The following is an 18,679-nucleotide window of genomic DNA, read 5'->3' on the forward strand; positions in this document are numbered from 1 at the left end:
GGTACTTTGTTTCTTCAATTACCTTATGTGGAACTTTCTAGCAAAGTTGTATTGTTAAACTGCACATTCATATACACTTTTCAAATTCAAGAATTTAGAATTGAAGTAAAGTAAAAATAAGAAACAATAATATTTATTATGACCTATGTATTATACAAACATACATGAAATCATATTTATTTAATAACAATAAACAAGCATTCAATAGATCTCGGCTTTGAAAGGCGTTAGCTGACCTTTTTGGCTTTGCCACTGTTTGTTACCAAAGATCAACAGCATCAGCAATTCAATAAAAAAAAGGCAAATTGGCCAACGCCGGCATGATGACATATGCACATGTCTGTGTCCCTACACAAGCACAAATATGTTTTATGACCCTGCAACAAATATTTGTCTCTTTTTTTTTTGCCAATGCTGTTCACCGTTGACAACAATGAATAGTCGGATTTTGTTGTTCTTTTAGATTACAGTTCCAAAATAATGGATGCCCATCTTGGAGTGATGCATATAATTAGTAAATGAAACCGAAAGGAGTGCTCTGGTAGCAAATTGCAGTTTCTGGGTGTTAACAATGGGGGTCTTTAGTTGGCAGAGGTATGCACCTTGTCCAAGCAGGGACCGTTCCTTCTAGTCAGGATAACGGAGTTACACACTTTTAATAACCCCTGCTCAACCCCTTGGTAGCTTGGCACGAGCAGATAGGTTTATCCCAAAGGCAATGTGTGAAGTATTTCCACACAAACACACAGTAACACAGTAAAAACACTACAAATGGACACCACACCAGTTTAGAAAAAGGAAGTATTTTTATTGAAACCTAGCAAGACCAAAACGACAAAAATCCAACATTCACAATTTGGCTTAGGCATTCTTCAACCCAAGGAGCATGAGCCAGAACCGGTAGTGCCCCCCTAGCTTTGAAAACGAAGACTTCTCGTTGGCCTCAATCAGTTAAGGCAATCTGCCAGTACCCAGATGTCACATCAAATATGCTGCGGAACTTGGCAGCTCCCAACCGATCTATGACCTAAATATGAGCAAAATCGAAATCCAGTACACAGGCAAAAATGCAAGAGGTAGAGGCAAAAAGTCAGGGGAAACCACGCCAAAGATGCCAAGTCTAACAATGAGCCGTAAAAAAAAAATGAAGAAATACATATTACCAAAAAACTGGGAGGGACGGTCAGCACCAGACGAGCGGGGGGATAGGCAAGAAACTCAATACTGCTGAGCAGGAGGAAGCAGCGATGGAGCTGCACAAGCAGGGAGGAGTGGTTGAGCAACAGAGGAGTTGGAAAGTAAGAGAATGTAAATAAACATTTAGAAAAAAGCAAAGCTAGATGGGGTGGGGCAAGCAGCGGACGAGTGGAGGATGTGGGAATAACATAGAAAGCATAGGGGCGGGACCCATGGAAGGAAGCAGTATCTGGAAGAAAGAGCAGGAAACACACACATGCATGGAATGCTGAAGGTAAAAGAAAAAAGTAGTTAATGTACTGAATGTAAACGGTAGAAGGAGAAACTCATTCAACAAAGAATATGATGTAGCTAAATGATTCTTTTGTATGTAGTTTAAGACAAAGAGCCTGATTTTTGTCTTTGGCGGTCCTACAGAAGACTGTGTAACACGCCGTCTCCTGTAGGACCGCCAAAGCCGAGTTGTAATCTGCTGCCAGATTAGGATTTAAATTCTGGTCTGATGGCAGTCCCACAAGACCAGTGGTCTGCTAGGCTCATAGAAGTTTCCATCATGCAGGCTGCCACAGTCAGAACTCAGACTGTACCTTGCTGCACGGTGTGAAATATATGCCACACTGTGCAGGAAGGGAGGGTGCAACTCCAGCCCCCCGGAATGCACGCCCACAACCAAATCTGGCAGTTGTTGCCATTCCGCCACCATTTTTACGGCGGGTTTACCGCCATGAAAAGAGTGGTGAAATGGCAACTTGGAATATGCTTGGCATATTCCTGCCCATGAAAGACCGCCAGCCCAGCGGGATCCTTGATCCCGGCAGACCGCCCCAGTTGATAGGTTGGGCCAACTGCCTCAGTCATAATACTGCAGGTGATCCCAAAGTGTGGCAGTCGTCGGACCTCCACCTCAGGTAAAGCGATCCTATGGACCACCATACTCATAATAAGGGCCTTATTATGCCTTTGGCCATAATAACCTGCAGCCCTGCCATCGCTCCATCTGTTGGAGGACCACCAAAGCCGTTGTGTGCCCACCCGCCAGATTCCAACTGTAATCCATGACAGGAAGGCAGTGCTGCGGCGGTCTTATGGCAATGGGCTGTTAAGCTCTTAGGAGAGCCTAACATGCAGCTTGCCGCTGTGACAGCACCAGCAGCACATTCATGCGCATTGTGATATGCATGCTACTTCGTGCAGGGCAGGGGTGCAATTACAGGAGGGCACAACATACTCCCCCCCCCCATGCCCCTTTAGTTGCCTCTCTCACAACCTTTTCGTGGTGGCCTCACTGCCATGAAAAAGGTGGTGAAAATGAAACTCTTAATATGCTTGGTGGTGCCAGAAGCGACACCGCCAGCATATTTTTGCTGGTTGCAGACCACCAGCCCAGCGGTATCCTTGATCCCGCCGGAGCCGGCGGTTTTGTGGCTGTCCAACGCCACTCTCTGAATACTGCGGGCAGACCGGCTGTTTGGTGATGGTCATACCACCACCACCAGTAGACCGCCATACTCATAATTAGGCCCTAAGCTGCAAACTCATGATTTTGTAGAAGAAAATCTTAACCCACTTTTGTGGCATGCTTCATCATAGAATTATCTCCCTGGATAGAACTGTATGTTGTTTGTTGAGGCTCACCAGTATTTGGGAGCTCGATATATCAAATGTCTTATTAATATTGGGACCAGAGCATTACCTAAGGGTACCCTCCAAAGAACTTTTATATCCTCGGTCCCTGGTGAGTTTAAAAAGTAAGTGTTTGATATGGTAGGAACTATAGTGGTTCCTGCATCCTAAAGTCAACATATTTCATCCATGTATATAAATCAAGGCTGATTTGTCCATGGTTTAATGTTGTGCAGGAAAAATGCATAAATACCAAGAGAAGTATGCTCAGTAACTGTGTGCAAGGGTATTTCCCTAGACTTTTTGGGGCTTATTACAAATATGGCTGTACTAGGACCGCCGTAGTCATGGTGGCGGTCCGACCACCGCACTCCTGCTGTAATAGGAGTGCTGTGGTTGGCCTCCAGCAGCCCGCTATAACATCAGGGGCACTGCCAGGATCCTAGATTCTGCTGTGCCGCTGGTGTTGATAGTGGGGAGGAATGGAGGCGGTGTGGATCACTGCTCTGCCATCCATATTATGAATGATACCGCCATGAAAACTTTGGCGGAAAGTCAGGGAGGGCCCCCAATAGGGCCTGAGCAAATCTGCTTATGGATGTGGGTGCGGGAGGCCACATGTTGTGCCCCCCTACAGTTGCACTTCCGTGCGTGCACTGTGTGACATGCATGAAATGGTGCATGCCACACAGGCTATTTCACTTTAGTGGTATGTGGTATAGGTTCTTCTAGGAGCCTAACATACCACCGATGTGAGACGGCTGCAGGACCGCCAGCCTGCCCTGGATTACAGTATTAATCAGGTGGGCAGGTGCATAACTGGCTTTGCAGTCCTCCTGTGAGCGCAGCTGTGGTGGTAATAAGGCCCTTCGTTTTTTTACCTCTTTGGAGGCACAGAAGGCCTTTCAGTGTGCAGGAGATTAAAGGGATTACCCCATCTCTTCCCCATCCATGAGGCAAAACACTATAGCAAATGCACCCATCCTAATAGTAATAAGATTCCCCATCGGTGTACACACATGAAGGATAGACTCATTCAATCAAAACCTTTTGAGGCCGAACCGGTATTGGGTGGGACAAACACAGGAACAGGGTGAAAAGCCACTAAATCAGCAGCAGAGAAGTGAGATAGATAAGAAAGCCATTCAGTCATGAGTAAGGGGCTGATCTAAAGCTATCTCTTGTATTATTCACAATAGGTATTTTTTTTTGTTTTGTTTTATTTTTTAAAAAGTTTTGTATAGCGCGGACATGACCCCGGAAGGTATCAGAGCGCTTTACATAGGTATAGGTAGATAAAGAAAAATAAGTAGGTGAGAGAAATCATGGAAACAGTGAGGCGATATACAACAGGGGCAAGGAGAGATTGGGCGGGCAAAGGAAGAAGGAAGGGTCATAGCAAAAAAGAAGGGCAATATACATAAAGAGCAAACCAGACAAAAAAAATCCCAATCACTTAGAGGCACTAGGAGCACAGCATCAAGTTCAGCGCATTGTTCATTAGAACAGTTTGTCCAATGGTAGAGTTTTGACTTCCCTTTTGAAGGCAAGAGTAGAGGGAATTAGTCTTTTATCCACGGGAAGGGAGTTCCAGGTTCTCAGGGCGATGCCAGAGAATGTACAATTGTAAGTTTTAAGCTTCTTAAATTTCTTGGGCTTCAGCAGCAGTGGGCCGGTGCTCCTTGTAGATCTGGAGCACCCGAAAGTTCCAGTTTGTTTGTCAGGTAGAGTGGGGTTTTTAAGTGTAGTGCTCTATGGGTCATACAAGCGATCTTAAGTTGTATCCTAGCTTCAAAGGGAAGCAAATTTCAGCGATTTAAGGTCCGGTGAAATGTGATTGGTATTCTTAGAGCCCCTGATGAGTCTAGTGGCAGCATTTAGAGATGCTCTGATAGGTGCTAAACTGAGTTTAGGCAGACCGTAAAGAGCTGCACTGCTGTATTCTAGTCTGGAAATGACAAGTGCTTGCACCGCCGATTTAAAGTCATCTTGGGGAAGGTAGGGTTTGAGTTATCTTAGAATGCAGAGTTGAAAGTTTGCTCCTTTCGTTGATGATCTTATGTGATCTATCATGTTTAAGTGTTTGTCTAGCACAACTCCCAGTGATTTAGTGCAGTCAACAATGTGCGGTGTGCAGTTGAGGGCGGTGAGGTTACAGAAAAATTTCAAAACAGTGGGGGTTTGCTTAGTGGGTGCAATGAGGAGGAATTCAGTCTTGAGGCAGTTTAATTAGAGATGGTTGGAGGTAAGCCAGTTAAGGGTTTTGAGAAGGGTTCCATTGAGAGATTTGATGTAATCGGGGGAGGAATTTTTCATGTAGAGTTGGGTGTCGTCCGCATACATGTAACATTGGATGTTGGAGTCTTTAAGAATTACAGTCAGTGGTTCAAGGAAGAGGTTGAAGAGAGTGGGGGAGACTGAGGAGCCTTGGGGAACACCCAGTGTGCAGGGACTCGGGTTGGAGAGAGACTGGTTGGATTTGACCCTTTGTGTTTGGTTGTTGAGGAAAGAGGCAAACCATTTAAGGACCGTGCCTGTGAGCCTCATTCTGCGTTCCAAGAGGAAGAGTAGATTGTCATGTTTGACAGTGTCAAAAGCCGATGAGAGATCGAGTAGGATTAAAAGGCAGGTTTCATTTTCAATCAATCAATCAATGACATTTATATAGCGCGCTACATACCCGTAGGGTCTCAAGGCGCTGGGGGAGGGGGGGTGCCGCTACTGCTCGAACAGCCAGGTCTTCAGCTTCTTCCTGAAGGAGAGGTGGTCTCGGGTCAGGCGCAGGTCGGTCGGGAGGGAGTTCCAGGTCTTGGCGGCCAGGTAGGAGAAGGACCTTCCTCCTGTAGTCGCTCTTCGGATGCGGGGGACGGCGGCGAGGGCGTGGTTGGCTGATCGGAGGTGGCGTTTGGGAGCGTAGAAGTTGATCCGGCTGTTGAGGTAGCTCGGGCCTTGGTCGTGTAGGGCTTTGTGTGCGTGGGCGAGGAGGCGGAAGGTGATTCTTTTGTTGACGGGGAGCCAGTGAAGGTCTCTCAGATGTCCGGAGATGTGGCTGGTTCGTGGGATGTCGAGGATGAGTCTGGCTGAGGCGTTCTGGATCCGCTGGAGTCTCTTCTGGAGCTTGGCGGTGGTACCGGCGTAGAGGGCGTTGCCGTAGTCCAGTCGGCTGGTGACGAGGGCCTGGGTGACGGTCTTCCTGGTCTCGGTGGGGATCCACCAGAAGATCTTCCGTAGCATGCGTAGGATGTTGAAGCAAGCCGAGGAGACGTTGTTGACTTGTCTGGTCATGGAGAGGGAGGAGTCCAGGATGAAGCCCAGGTTGCGTGCATGGTCTGTCGGTTTGGGTGTGGTGCCCAGGGCGGGAGGCCACCAGGAGTCGTCCCAGGCGGAGGGTGAAGAGCCCAGGATGAGGACCTCCGTCTTGTCAGAGTTCAGTTTCAGGCGGCTGGTCGTCATCCACTCGGCTACTTCTTTCATCCCTTCGTGCAGATTGGCTCTGGCGGCGGCGGGGTCGTTGGTCAGGGAGAGGATCAGCTGGGTGTCGTCGGCGTAGGAGATTATGCTGAGGTTGTGTTGTCGTGCGATGGCCGCGAGGGGGCTCATGTAGACGTTGAAGAGGGTGGGGCTCAGTGAGGATCCTTGAGGGACGCCGCAGATGACTTCGGAGGCCTCTGACTTGTACGGTGGTAGGCGGACTCTCTGTGTTCTGCCGTCGAGGAAGGAGATGATCCATTCCAGCGCCTTGTCCTGGATTCCGACGTTGCTGAGGCGCTGTACTAGGGTGCGGTGGCAGACAGTGTCGAATGCCGCGGAGAGGTCTAGGAGGATGAGGGCTGCTGTTTCTCCGTTGTCCATCAGGGCTCGGATGTCATCGGTGGCGGCGAGGAGGGCGGTCTCGGTGCTGTGATTGGCTCGGAAGCCGGACTGTGAGGGGTCGAGGGATCCATTCGTCTCGAGGAAGGCGGCCATCTGCTTGTTGACGGTCTTCTCGATGACTTTGGCGGGAAACGGGAGGAGCGAGATGGGGCGGTAATTCTTGAGTTCGGTGGGGTCCGCTGTGGGTTTCTTGAGTAGAGCGCTGAGTTCGGCGTGCTTCCAGCTCTCAGGGAAGGTGGCGGTGTCGAAGGATGTGTTGATGATGTCTCTCAGGTGGGGTGCGATGACGGCGTCGGCCTTGTTGAAGACGTGGTGAGGGCAGGGGTCGGTCGGTGATCCGGAGTGGATGGAGTTCATCGTGCGGATGGTGTCTTCGGTGCTGATCGGGGTCCAGGCGTGGAGGGTGGTGGTGGGGGGTGGTTGTTCGGTCTTGGTGTGCGTTGGTTGGTTGTTGAAGCTGTTGTGTATGTCCGTGATCTTGTTGTGGAAGTATGAAGCGAGGGAGTTGCAGAGGTCTTGCGATGGGGTGATGTCGTTGTTTCCTGCGCTGGGGTTGGATAGCTCTTTCACGATGTTGAAGAGTTCCTTGCAGTTCTGTGCGTTGTTGTCCAGCCGGTCCTTGAATGCAGTTTTCTTGGCGGCGCGGATCAGCTGGTGGTGCTTCCGGGTGGCCAGCTTGAAGGTGGTCCTGTTGTCCGGTGTAGGATCCCTTCTCCAGGCTTTCTCGAGGGCTCGGCAGTTCTTCTTGGAGCTCTTGAGTTCGTCGGTGAACCACGGGGCTTTCTTGCTGCCGGGTCTGCTGGGCGGGGTCCTCATCGGGGCGAGCTCGTCCGCGCAGATGCTGATCCACTTCGTGAGGTTGTCGGCGGCCTGGCTGGGGTTTGCTGAGCTGGCAGGAGGGTGCTGGCTCAGGGAGGTGGCGAGCTGGTCTGCTGTGATCTTGTTCCAGCTTCTGCGGGCGGCCTGTTGCTGGTGGTGGTGGGTCGTCGTTCTCTTGAAGGTGAAGTGGACGCAGCTGTGGTCCGTCCATTGCAGCTCTGTGGCGTGGCTGAAGTCGATGTCTGTGCTGGAGGAGAAGACTGCGTCGAGTGTGTGTCCTGCGAGGTGGGTGGGGGTGTACACCAGCTGCTTGAGTCCAAGATTGGCGAGGTTGTCGAGCAGGGTGCTGGTGTTGCGGTCGTTGTTGTTCTCCAGATGGAAGTTGAGGTCCCCCAGGAGGATGTAGTCGGCGGAGGGGAGGGCATGCGGGCTGACGAAGTCGGCGATGTCCTCGCTGAATTGTGTGCGTGGTCCCGGGGGTCGGTAGATCAGGGTGCCTCTGAGGGTGGTGTTCGGGTCGGTGTGGATCTGGAAATGCAGGTGTTCGGCGGTGGTCAGGGTGTTGTCGGTGCTGGTCGTGAGACGGATGGTGTTCCTGTGGATGATGGCGATGCCTCCTCCCATCTGGTTGGTGTTGCGGTCCCTGCGGACGATCTTGTAGCCCTCTGGGATGGCGATGGCGATGTCGGGAGCTGAAGAGGCGTTCATCAAGTAAAGTGAGAGCATCGTCCACAATGTGAGTTATGGCCGTGTCATGTATAGTTGGATGTCGTCCGCATTCATGTAACATTGGATGTTGGAGTCTTTAAAAATTACAGTCAGTGGTTCAAGGAAGAGGTTGAAGAGAGTGGGGGAGACTGAGGAGCCTTGGGGAACACCCAGTGTGCAGGGACTCGGGTTGGAGAGAGACTGGTTGGATTTGACCCTTTGTGTTTGGTTGTTGAGGAAAGAGGCAAACCATTTAAGGACCGTGCCTGAGAGCCCCATTCTGCGTTCCAAGAGGAAGAGTAGATTGTCATGTTTGACAGTGTCAAAAGCCGATGAGAGATCGAGTAGGATTAAAAGGCAGGTTTCATTTTGGTCAAGTAAAATGAGAGCATCGTCCACAATGTGAGTGATGGCCGTTTCAGTGCTGTGCCCAGTGCAGAAACCCGATTGGAATTGGTCGTGAAGCTGAAATTGCTCAATGTGTTTGCGAAGCTGTTTGTGAATGCATTTCTCCAGAAGTTTCGCCAGGGTCGGTATGTTTGTGATAGGGTGGTAGTTGTTCAAGTCAATAGGGCCAGCCAAGGTTTTTTTAGAATCGTTAGCACTAGGCCTACCTTCAGGCAGACTGGGTTCTCACCTTGAAGAAGTGAGGCGTTGATGATTTTCGACCAGAGTGGTGCAAGTGAACCTATCATTTCTTTAAAGAAGTTAGGGGGGAGAGGGTCATTGAAGTGATTTGAGGGTTTAAGGGTAGAGAGAATGTTGAGGATGGTAATGTCATTGAGGGGAGTGAATTGACTCCAAGAGGCATTGTTTTTGAGTGAGAGACCCAGAAGCGAGGGCAAGGGTGTGGAGACCGAGGCGTCAGGGGAGGGCGAGAGGGTGAGTGAGGCAGACCTTAGGTCTGATTCGATTTTATTCATCTTTTTGAGGAAGAATTCAGCCACCGCTTCGCAGTTTGGTTGTGGGAGAGTGGTGTGCTGAGATTGGGTAGAGGTGTTGTTGGATTGTGATTTAATGAGCTCTAAAAGTTGGTTCGGGCAATTTTTGGCTATGTCAAGTTGGTGCTTGAAGAAATTGTCTTTCACCGTTTTAATTTAGGGCCTCATTAGGATCGCGGACGGACTTGCGTCCGTCCGCGACCCCAGAGGATGAGGGAACGTCCGCATGGGCTGCGGCGTTCCCTCATGTGCGATTAGGATGTGACCGCCACCCTGGCGGCCACATCCTGGATATTTAACATTGCGGAGGGTGCTGCTTCAAGCAGCACCCGCCGCAATGTTAAAAGTGCATGTTTAACATTTACATGCACAAAGCGGCAGGCACCGCGCAGTGCCTGCCGCTTTGTGCATGTAAATGCTGGGGGGTACCATAGGTACCCCCCATGTGCACCCCCCACCCGCCAACACCCTGGGGGCCCGCAACGGGCCCCCAAAATCAAAAGTACACATGCTTTTCCACGGCGGAAAAACCGCCGCGGAAAAGCATGTTTAGAAATGCATCCTAATTCGGCTGGCGGTGTCTGATAGACACTGCCAGCCAAATGAGAGCTTTTCCGCCGCGGTTGTAATCCGACCGTGGCGGAAAAGCGGCGGACAGAAACCAAGACCCACCAGCCATCGTAATGCGGCGGTGGGTCTTTGGTGAGTCCGCAGAGGATTTTCCGCCTCCTCCGGGCCGGAGGTGGCTTCCGCCGGCCCGGAGGAGGCGGAAAATCCTCCATCATAATGAGGCCCTAAGTTTGTTGTATCCACTTCTTTGGGATCTTAGAGTGTTTAGAAGATCCGTGGAGGGAGAGGCTCTCCACTTGCGTTCAGCTAGTCTAAGACTGCGTCTGTCCTCATTTAGTCTGTCATTGAACCACGGTTTGGAGTCTTTTATGGAAATTATTTTTAGTTGAAGAGGTGCCGTATCATTCAGGGCTGATAGCATGCTGTTGTTATAATGGTCGGTGAGGTCATGAACATCAGTCATGTTAGAAGGCGGCGGGAGGGAGAGATTGCAGCGTTCTATGAGCATATTAACGCTAGTGTTATGGAGCAGTCTTTTCCAGTGTTTACGTTTGAGTGGTTGAGCAGATTTGTGGTTCCAACTTTCAGGTATCAGGAAGTTGATAAAATGATGGTCAGACCAATCACAGGGGAGCATGGATTCGAGTTGAATGGAGTTGGAGTTGGAGTTGGAGAGCATGAGATACAGTGTCAAACCTAAGTTGTGAGTGGGGCTGTCACAGAATTGAGTGAGAGATAAGTCGGTAAGGACGTTTTTGAGGGTTGTAGCAGCCTGATCATAGAGGTCATTCCAGTGGAGATTGAAGTCACCAAGGAAGATCTGGGAGAGTGACGCCCCAGGTTGGAGGAGATGGTTTCTATAACTTGTTCGATTAGTTGGAGGTTATCACCTGGGGGGTGGTAGAAGGTGTGAAGGCTGCATAAGGGTCTGTGTGTGCTGTTGATATCTATGGAAAGATATTCACAGGAGGAGAGATTAGCTGAGGGGGACTGTTGCTGTGAGAGAGTTGCGGAAGATACAGGCAATGCCACCTCCTAATTTCTTAACTCGGTCGAGTCTGATAATGTTGTGACTAGGAGGGACTAATAGGTCAACGATAGGGCCAGAGGAGTCGTTGAGCCATGTTTCTGTGAGGATAAGGAGGCCAGATCTTGCGCTAGGATGAGATCGGCAAGGTCTGTGGTATGTTTCACCGCTGATCTACAGTTAAGTAGCATGCTTTTCAGGTGCGATTTGTGCATGGTGTCCGTGGGTGCAGGTTGTGAAGTGGGGATCCGCAGGAGGTTATTGAAGTTTATGGAATTGGCATTGAGTCTTGGCGCTCTATGGGGTTTGGGGGTGATGGTTCGGATGGGATCCGCATTATCATGGTTAGGGAGTGTTGAGTTAAGTGAAATTAGTGGGGCTGTATGAGAGCATATAGCAAGGCTAGAGATGTTTGAAGAAGGAGAGGTGTACTCAAGGAGGAGGGAGAGAATATCAGGTTCTGGATATGGATTTAAGGATCTGTCCTGTCAAGACGGGGTGTTAGGGTAGGGGTGGTGTTCCAATTTTGGGTAGTGGGATTCGAGGGGTGTGTCATATGTGGGATCTCAAGTGTTGGCCTGGTGGAAGAGAGATGGGGATCTCGAGTATGGGCATGTTGAGAGAGAGATCAAGGGCTAGCTCTTCGGTGGCCTTAATGAGTTTAAGTATGGCAGTTTTGAGATTTAGCGGTTCATGGTTAATTGCCCTGAGTTTAGAGGCAGGATCAGAGTGTGGCTTATGGATCGCGTGGAGGGGAGGAGGAAGATTGGTCAATGGGGAGGGTGGGGGGGGGGGAGATCAGGGCCAGTGTGCGGGAGGGGTGGGGGAAGTCCCCGAACGGAGAGTTCCCACTCTGAGGTATTGTTGCGCGAGGCGAGTGGATGATGTAAGGGAGGGCAAGGGAAGGGAGGTTAATTGAGTTCTTGTTGGAAAGTGGGCAGGCTTGTTGTCTAGTGAGGGAGTGATGTAGGCAAGGGCTAGTGGGAGAGGGTGTGGGGGAAGTATCGGAGAGGTGGTCGGGTCCAGGGAGAACAAGAGCACCTTGACTATAGGTTAAAGTGTGGTCAGGCCGTGGCACAATGGGTGAGTTAGGGGACAAAAAAAGCAAAAACTGTCAGCAAATGCAACCTACAAATCTGCAATGAAGCATTAAATACCTCTGTGACAGTTGCTGAGCAGTCCTAATGGTATTTGGGAAAAACATTGAGTCATAAACATCGAGTGGCATTAATATTGAGTTTTTAATATTGTGTCACAGAAATATCGTGATACAGGAATATTGTTTACAAAAATATAGATTTTTTTTTCAAAGTAAGTAATTTAGTTTTCCAGACTATCATTGTTAATATTGTTTACAATAATATAGTTGTAAAAAATATTGTTCATTTAATTATCTTTGTGTTTTAAATAATATTTTATTGTATATGTTATATGTTGTGTATATAATTGTTGTTATTGTTTTTCAATATAGTTAAGTTATTATGATTTTAATTTAATTGTTAATAGTAATTTATAGTGTTGTAGCTGGTTTTGAGGTTTGTAGGGGTACATGGTGGGAAGTTAATCATAATTAATGAATAATTAACTTTTAATTAATGTTAGCTATATAATTGATATTATGTAAATTGTCTAAATATTAATTATTTCTAGTTATATTTTAGGTTCAGGTGGTTGGGTTTGTAGGGGTACTGGATGGGAAGTTAATTTAGCAATAATTTATTATTAACTATTTATTAATTAATTATTAATTATTTAACTGCTAAATATGTTATATTTTAGGTGCAAGTTTGTAGGGGTAATGGGTATGAAGTTAATTGCATAAGAATTAATGATTTTTTATTTTTCATTTATTAGTTAATTGATCATGCAAATTGTGTGCTTATATTTTGTGAGTTATATTTTAGGTGCCGATTGTTGGGTGTGTAAGGGTTTAGGGTGAGAAGTTAATTCATTAATAATTTATTAATAATGAGCTATTAATCATTTAATCGATAAATATGTAGCTTGTGTAGTTATTATATTTTTTAAGTCATATTTTAAGTGCTGGTTGTTGGTTTGTAGGGGTTTAGGGTGGGAAGTTATTTAAGTAAATATTATATTTTTACGACATTAATTTTAATTAAAATCTGTATTGTATTTATAATTATGTAAGTTATTTAATAACTATATATTTCATGTTATATATTAGGTGTGTGTTATGTTTTAGGGGGATCTGGTGAAAAGTTATTTAAGTAAAAAATAATGAGCTATTAATAATTCATGTTTTATTAATTATTTATTTATTACTTAATATGTTAATTGTGGTATACTTTTTTATTTTAATTACATTTTTAATTTGGGCTGCTAGATACGTGGGAGTATAGTGTTGGACTTTAATTAAATAATCAATTAATAGCATATTTTTATTTGATATTAATGATTGAAAAAATATTATGTGAATTGTTTAATTGTTTATAAGTGTGTGTGTGTGTGTGGGTGTATATATATATATATATGTATGTGTATATAAATATATATAAACATATATATGTATATATATGTGTGTATATATATATATATATACATATATATATAAATCTTAATAATAGTTTATATATTGTTTTGATTGCTACAATTATTAAAATATAGGGTCTAATTACAATGGTCTTAGGCTCTTTCCTACCGACATTGTAAGTTTAAAGTCCGACTGCCGTATTATGATGATTATGGTCAGAGTTTAAAATGGTCAGGGAATCCGACTTGGTTCCAACAGGCTCGTGTAGCCCGTCGGCCAGTCGTAAAGACCTCATACTCCCTTAAGGACTCCTTTTCCGCCATCGGGATTATAATGTTGGTTTCTGACAGCCAATCCATGTCGACCTTTCCAATATGGAATGGCTGTCGGAAACTGACTTGAGGGGCCCCTAACAGGGCTCCCCTCTACCACGGACCGCTGCATTTGGCCCAACATCCCTGCACCATGTGGCAGGCACCGTGAGGTTTGGAAACATCCCTTTTTCTACGGGAGCATATGCTTCGGGCATTTTCCGCCCACCGAACAAGCTCCCATAGAAAAATGTAAGGTTCTGACAGCACTGTGTGCGGGCGCATGCAAATGATGAGGTCGGTCGGTTCCCATTCCACAACGGTCTGCCTCAAATTGTAATCAGGGCCAAAGTATGTGTTTGAAGTGAAGTACTTTCCCTACTGCTGCACAGACTGGAGTGGGATTAGTACATTTTACCCCTCCAACGCTTTCCCTACTGTTGCACCGACTGGAGCATAAATAGTACATTGTACCTGTTAGATCTGGGGTCTTTAGTTGCCAATGGTATTTACCTTTGTCCAAATAAGGATCCTTACTTATAAGTCAGGATAAGGGGATTACACTCCTTAGTAAACCCTGCTCACCCCTTGGTATCTTGGCACGAGCAGACAGGTTTATCTCAGAGGCAGTGTGTTAAGCATTTGTGGATATGCACAGTAATACAGTGAAAACACTACAGATGGACACAACACAAGTTTATAAAAATAAGTATACTTTATGTAGAAGATGATTTCGATATTAAGTCAGTGAACCATCCTAATCCTGTCTGCTCCTACTCCCTATAGGGACAGATACATTCTTCTCAGGACCGTTGGGCAGACCTCCTCTCTATCTGAGCATGAGAATTGGTCCAAACTAACTTTCATATGCTATAGTCTTGTCTCAGCAAAAACATTTGTTTCCCAAACATTATTAGAATCTAGGATTGCCTTTTTTCTTTAATAGGCTTTAGCCTGGTTGAGTTGTGCAAGCCCTACCCTAACCTTTCTCTACCAGACTAAGGCACTGAAATAGTCATGTTTTCTCAGGCCACTCTATAGAGGGTGTAGTCAGTGTAGTCAAGGCCTGTCTGAAGATATTTAAAAGTCAGTGCTAAAGATCCCTTCTTATACATTATTTGTCCATTAACAACTATAAGAAGCAACCATGTTGTAGCATCCCAGCGTTCTCTTTGAAAGGTCCTTGCAATTTGGCCGTCTCTTTCATCTCATTTACTCACTGCCGCAGTTTTTAGAGTAAAACCTACCAACAATCTTCGAGTGTACATTAAACATGTATATGTGGATGTAGTAGGCAAGGCTTTTTGTGGATAGGTACCACAATGTCTTGTGTGCATATTTTGGGGACATTCTGACTTTTAAGCAAGTTATTGAAATTGTATCACTTGACAAGAACTGCAGGTGGAGGATAATATTTGGCACATTGCTAGGGTCTTAAACCTTACATTGCTTATATGCTGCCAACGCTTTACCCATACTATCCTGGAGGCTGAATTGTTGGAATGTAGATTTTCCACCCCTGTCAAACCTTAACTCCCCAACAGCCACTTTTTCTGCGCTCTAGGGCATGGGATATAATACTGCAAAGTGTGACTTGAAGGTGTGAAAGATATGGATGGTTCATGTTGGATGGAGGCAGCTATTTCGGTGGAGAAAATGGTGACCCCTATCTATCAACCCAAAATGTGGCACATTTTTAATCGCCATCTTGCACAAGTTATATATCCATTAACATCACAGGTGTAAACCTTGAATCAGACCATCTGCAATTGAAATTCCTACCTCACTGCAATGTAACAAAAGTGGCTATTTTACCCATCCTAGATTGTTTCATTTTATTTAAAAACTCAGCAAGGTTATCTGGTACTGTAAATACACACCGCTCTTTAGGGAGTAAGGATAGCAGCCAATTTTCGTGTAAGAGACGAAGATCAAAATCTTTTACAGCCTCTACACTTGACTTGATCCCTACCATGTTTACAAAATAAAACATTTAAAACGATGGAAAATGTGGGCTGGGGTTCTGTGCTCAGTTGGCGGTCCACTGGAGCTTGGCTGTGCACAATGGGGTGTTAGTTACCCATGGGGTGGTTGGGACCAGTAGAAGGCTGCAGACCAGGACCTATATCCAACCCTCTGCTGCACACCATCAAAAGGTGTGCTCAGTTAGGGTGCTGGGTAAAAAATCCAGAAATTCCCTGAAGAAAACCAAGGTTAAAGCAATGTTATAGTCGGTTATAGTAATACCATCTTTCTTTATGATAAAATACATTTTTGAAATTCACTGAAAAAAACAAAGGTTAAAGTGACATTATAGTTGGGTATTGTTAGACCTGGCACCATTGGTGTGGGTCTCCCTTCCATTTTTTGCTGTTGCCTCCGGTGTTTTCGCTATGTTTTTGCTGGTCTAGATGCTTTGGGCACTTTGCCACTGCTGTTCAGTGCCAAAGTTCAAGTGCTCCCTGTGTAAATTATTGTTATGGATTAGTGACTCCATGATTGGTTATTTGATTTACTTGTCAGACCCTAGTACAGTGCACCATGTGTGCCCAGGGCCTGTAAATCAAATACTGCTGGTGGGCTTGCAGCACTGATTGTGCCACCCACAGAAGCGGCCTGTAAAATGTGACTCATGCCTGCCATTGCAGAGCCTATGTGCAGTCTGGGACTGCCATGTCGACTTGGCAAGTGCACACACTTGCCAGTCCCTAAACCGTCCCTTTTCTACATGTTAGTCACCCCTAACGTAGGCCCAAGCTACCCCTGTAGGGAGGGTGCATTGTATGTGAAAGGTAGGACATGCCCTAATGTGTGTGGCATGTACTGATAGTGAAATACTGCCAATTTCGTTTTTCACTATTGCAAGGCTATCTGTTCCCATAGGCCAGAATGGGCAGTTCATTTATAACATCTTACAAACATAACTGGCCCTAGGACCAAGATAGGAAAATAAAGTTTAATATGCCTGAACTCAGAATGTTAAAGTGCATCTTTTAGTGAGGGTGATTTTTACATTCTGTGTTTGAAAAAACCACTTTTAGAAAGTGGGTATTTTGTTGAGTAACCATCAAGTATGCCTCTGCTAGGTTTGTATATTGCATGTCTGGCTTGTGAGTGACAGGAGCTGGGAGAAGGCTCTGGGTCCTGCAGTCTGATGAGTCCGGCTGGGGTGAATGGGACCTTGGTTGAATTTAGAGTAGGGGGAGGAGATTTCCTTTCACCTGCCTAGACCTAGTCTGCCTTCAACAATGCTGTCTCCACCTCTTGCCAGGAAGCTGCACCAGTGAGGATAGAACTGGTTTTGGCTGGGTACAGAGATCCTTTGCCTTCAGAGAACAAAGGATTTTGGTGTATAAAAAGGGGGACCCAGACCCCAGAACTTTAGATCATTTCTGGGAAATCAAGAGGAAACCTTTGCCAAGGAGAAGAGCTGGAGGAGCTGAGGAGGAATACTGCCCCTGTGCTGTTTGCTGATTCAGAAAAGGGGGTGGTGATGAACAGAGTGCCTGAATTAAGCAGACCACTCTTACCCAGTCCAAAGATCAGGGCTTGATCCATCACCGTTTTTTAGCTCACTGCACCATCCCAGCTCAGAACTTGGCTATATGCAAATGAGTCTGTTCTTGTCCCAGTGCATGATGGGAACAGGGCAAACCAAACTACCAAGCCAATTCTTGTACTGGGAAGGAAACAAGCTTCCGGGGACCGGTTTCTGCCATTTCAGGCGTCGTCGGCCCGGCTTGCTTGAATCCTGATGGTGCAATGAGCAAGGGACTCACATCTGAGTATACCCTTCCACGCTTATGGTGGACAAAATGATTCAGAAAAGGGGGTGGTGATGAACAGAGTGCCTGAATTAAGCAGACCACTCTTACCCAGTCCAAAGATCAGGGCTTGATCCATCACCGTTTTTGAGCTCACTGCACCATCCCAGCTCAGAACTTGGCTATATGCAAATTAGTCTGTTCCTGTCCCAGTGCATCATGGGAACAGGGCAGACCAAACTACCAAGCCAATTCTTCACCAGAAAGGAGACAAGCTACCGGGGACCGGTTTCTGGCATTTCAGCCTCGTCGGCCCGGCTTGCTTGAATCCTGATGGAGCAGTGAGCAAGGGACTCATGTCTGAGTATACCCTGCCACACCTGTAGTGGCCAAAAACGATTCAGAAAAGGGGGTGGTGATGAACAGAGTGTCTGAATTAAGCAGACCACTCTTACCCAGTCCAAAGATCAGGGCTTGATCCATCACCGTTATTTAGCTCACTGCCCCATCCCAGCTCAGAACCTGGCTATATGCAAATTAGTCCGTCCCTGGCCCAGTGCATCATGGGAACAGGGCAGACCAAACTACCAAGCCAATTCTTCACCAGAAAGGAGACAAGCTACCGGGGACCGGTTTCTGGCATTTCAGCCTCGTCGGCCCGGCTTGCTTGAATCCTGATGGAGCAGTGAGCAAGGGACTCATGTCTGAGTATACCCTGCCACACCTGTAGTGGCCAAAAACGATTCAGAAAAGGGGGTGGTGATGAACAGAGTGTCTGAATTAAGCAGACCTCTCTTACCCAGTCCAAAGATCAGGGCTTGATCCATCACCGTTATTTAGCTCACTGCCCCATCCCAGCTCAGAACCTGGCTATATGCAAATTAGTCCGTCCCTGGCCCAGTGCATCATGGGAACAGGGCAGACCAAACTACCAAGCCAATTCTTCACCAGAAAGGAGACAAGCTACCGGGGACCTGCCTGGTCGCGCCAAGCTACCAAGGGGGTGAGCAGGGGTGATTTTAGGAGTGTATCCCCCTTTCCCTGACTAGAAGCAAGGGTCCCTATTTGGACAAAGGTGCAAACCATTGCCAACTACAGACCCCCATTACTAACAGGTATGAAGATAATATCTAGTTTTCCTTTAAAAAAGCCTAGAAATTTACTGAGACAAATAAAGGTTATACTAATGTTATAGTTAGGCCTCTTAAAATATAAAAAATATCATTTTAAAAGAAAATAAACCCGTTATTCAAATAATTCTAAAATCGTATGCCACTGTGCACTCTAAAGTTGTTTGCCACTGGGCACATTACAGGAACTTGTGCAGTGCATCTTACAAAACTAAGTACTGT

General features: G+C 46.5%; 1 protein-coding gene across 6 annotated transcripts in view; it reads left to right on the plus strand.

Moving 5' to 3' along the window:
• The window catches only part of LOC144784606 (ATP-binding cassette sub-family B member 5-like), a 1,313,284-nt gene that overhangs the window by 681,550 nt on the left and 613,055 nt on the right, over positions 1-18,679 (plus strand). The window lies entirely within an intron of this gene.

The sequence above is a fragment of the Lissotriton helveticus genome, chromosome 10 (assembly GCF_964261635.1).
Source record: "Lissotriton helveticus chromosome 10, aLisHel1.1, whole genome shotgun sequence".
Lineage (NCBI taxonomy): Eukaryota > Metazoa > Chordata > Amphibia > Caudata > Salamandridae > Lissotriton > Lissotriton helveticus.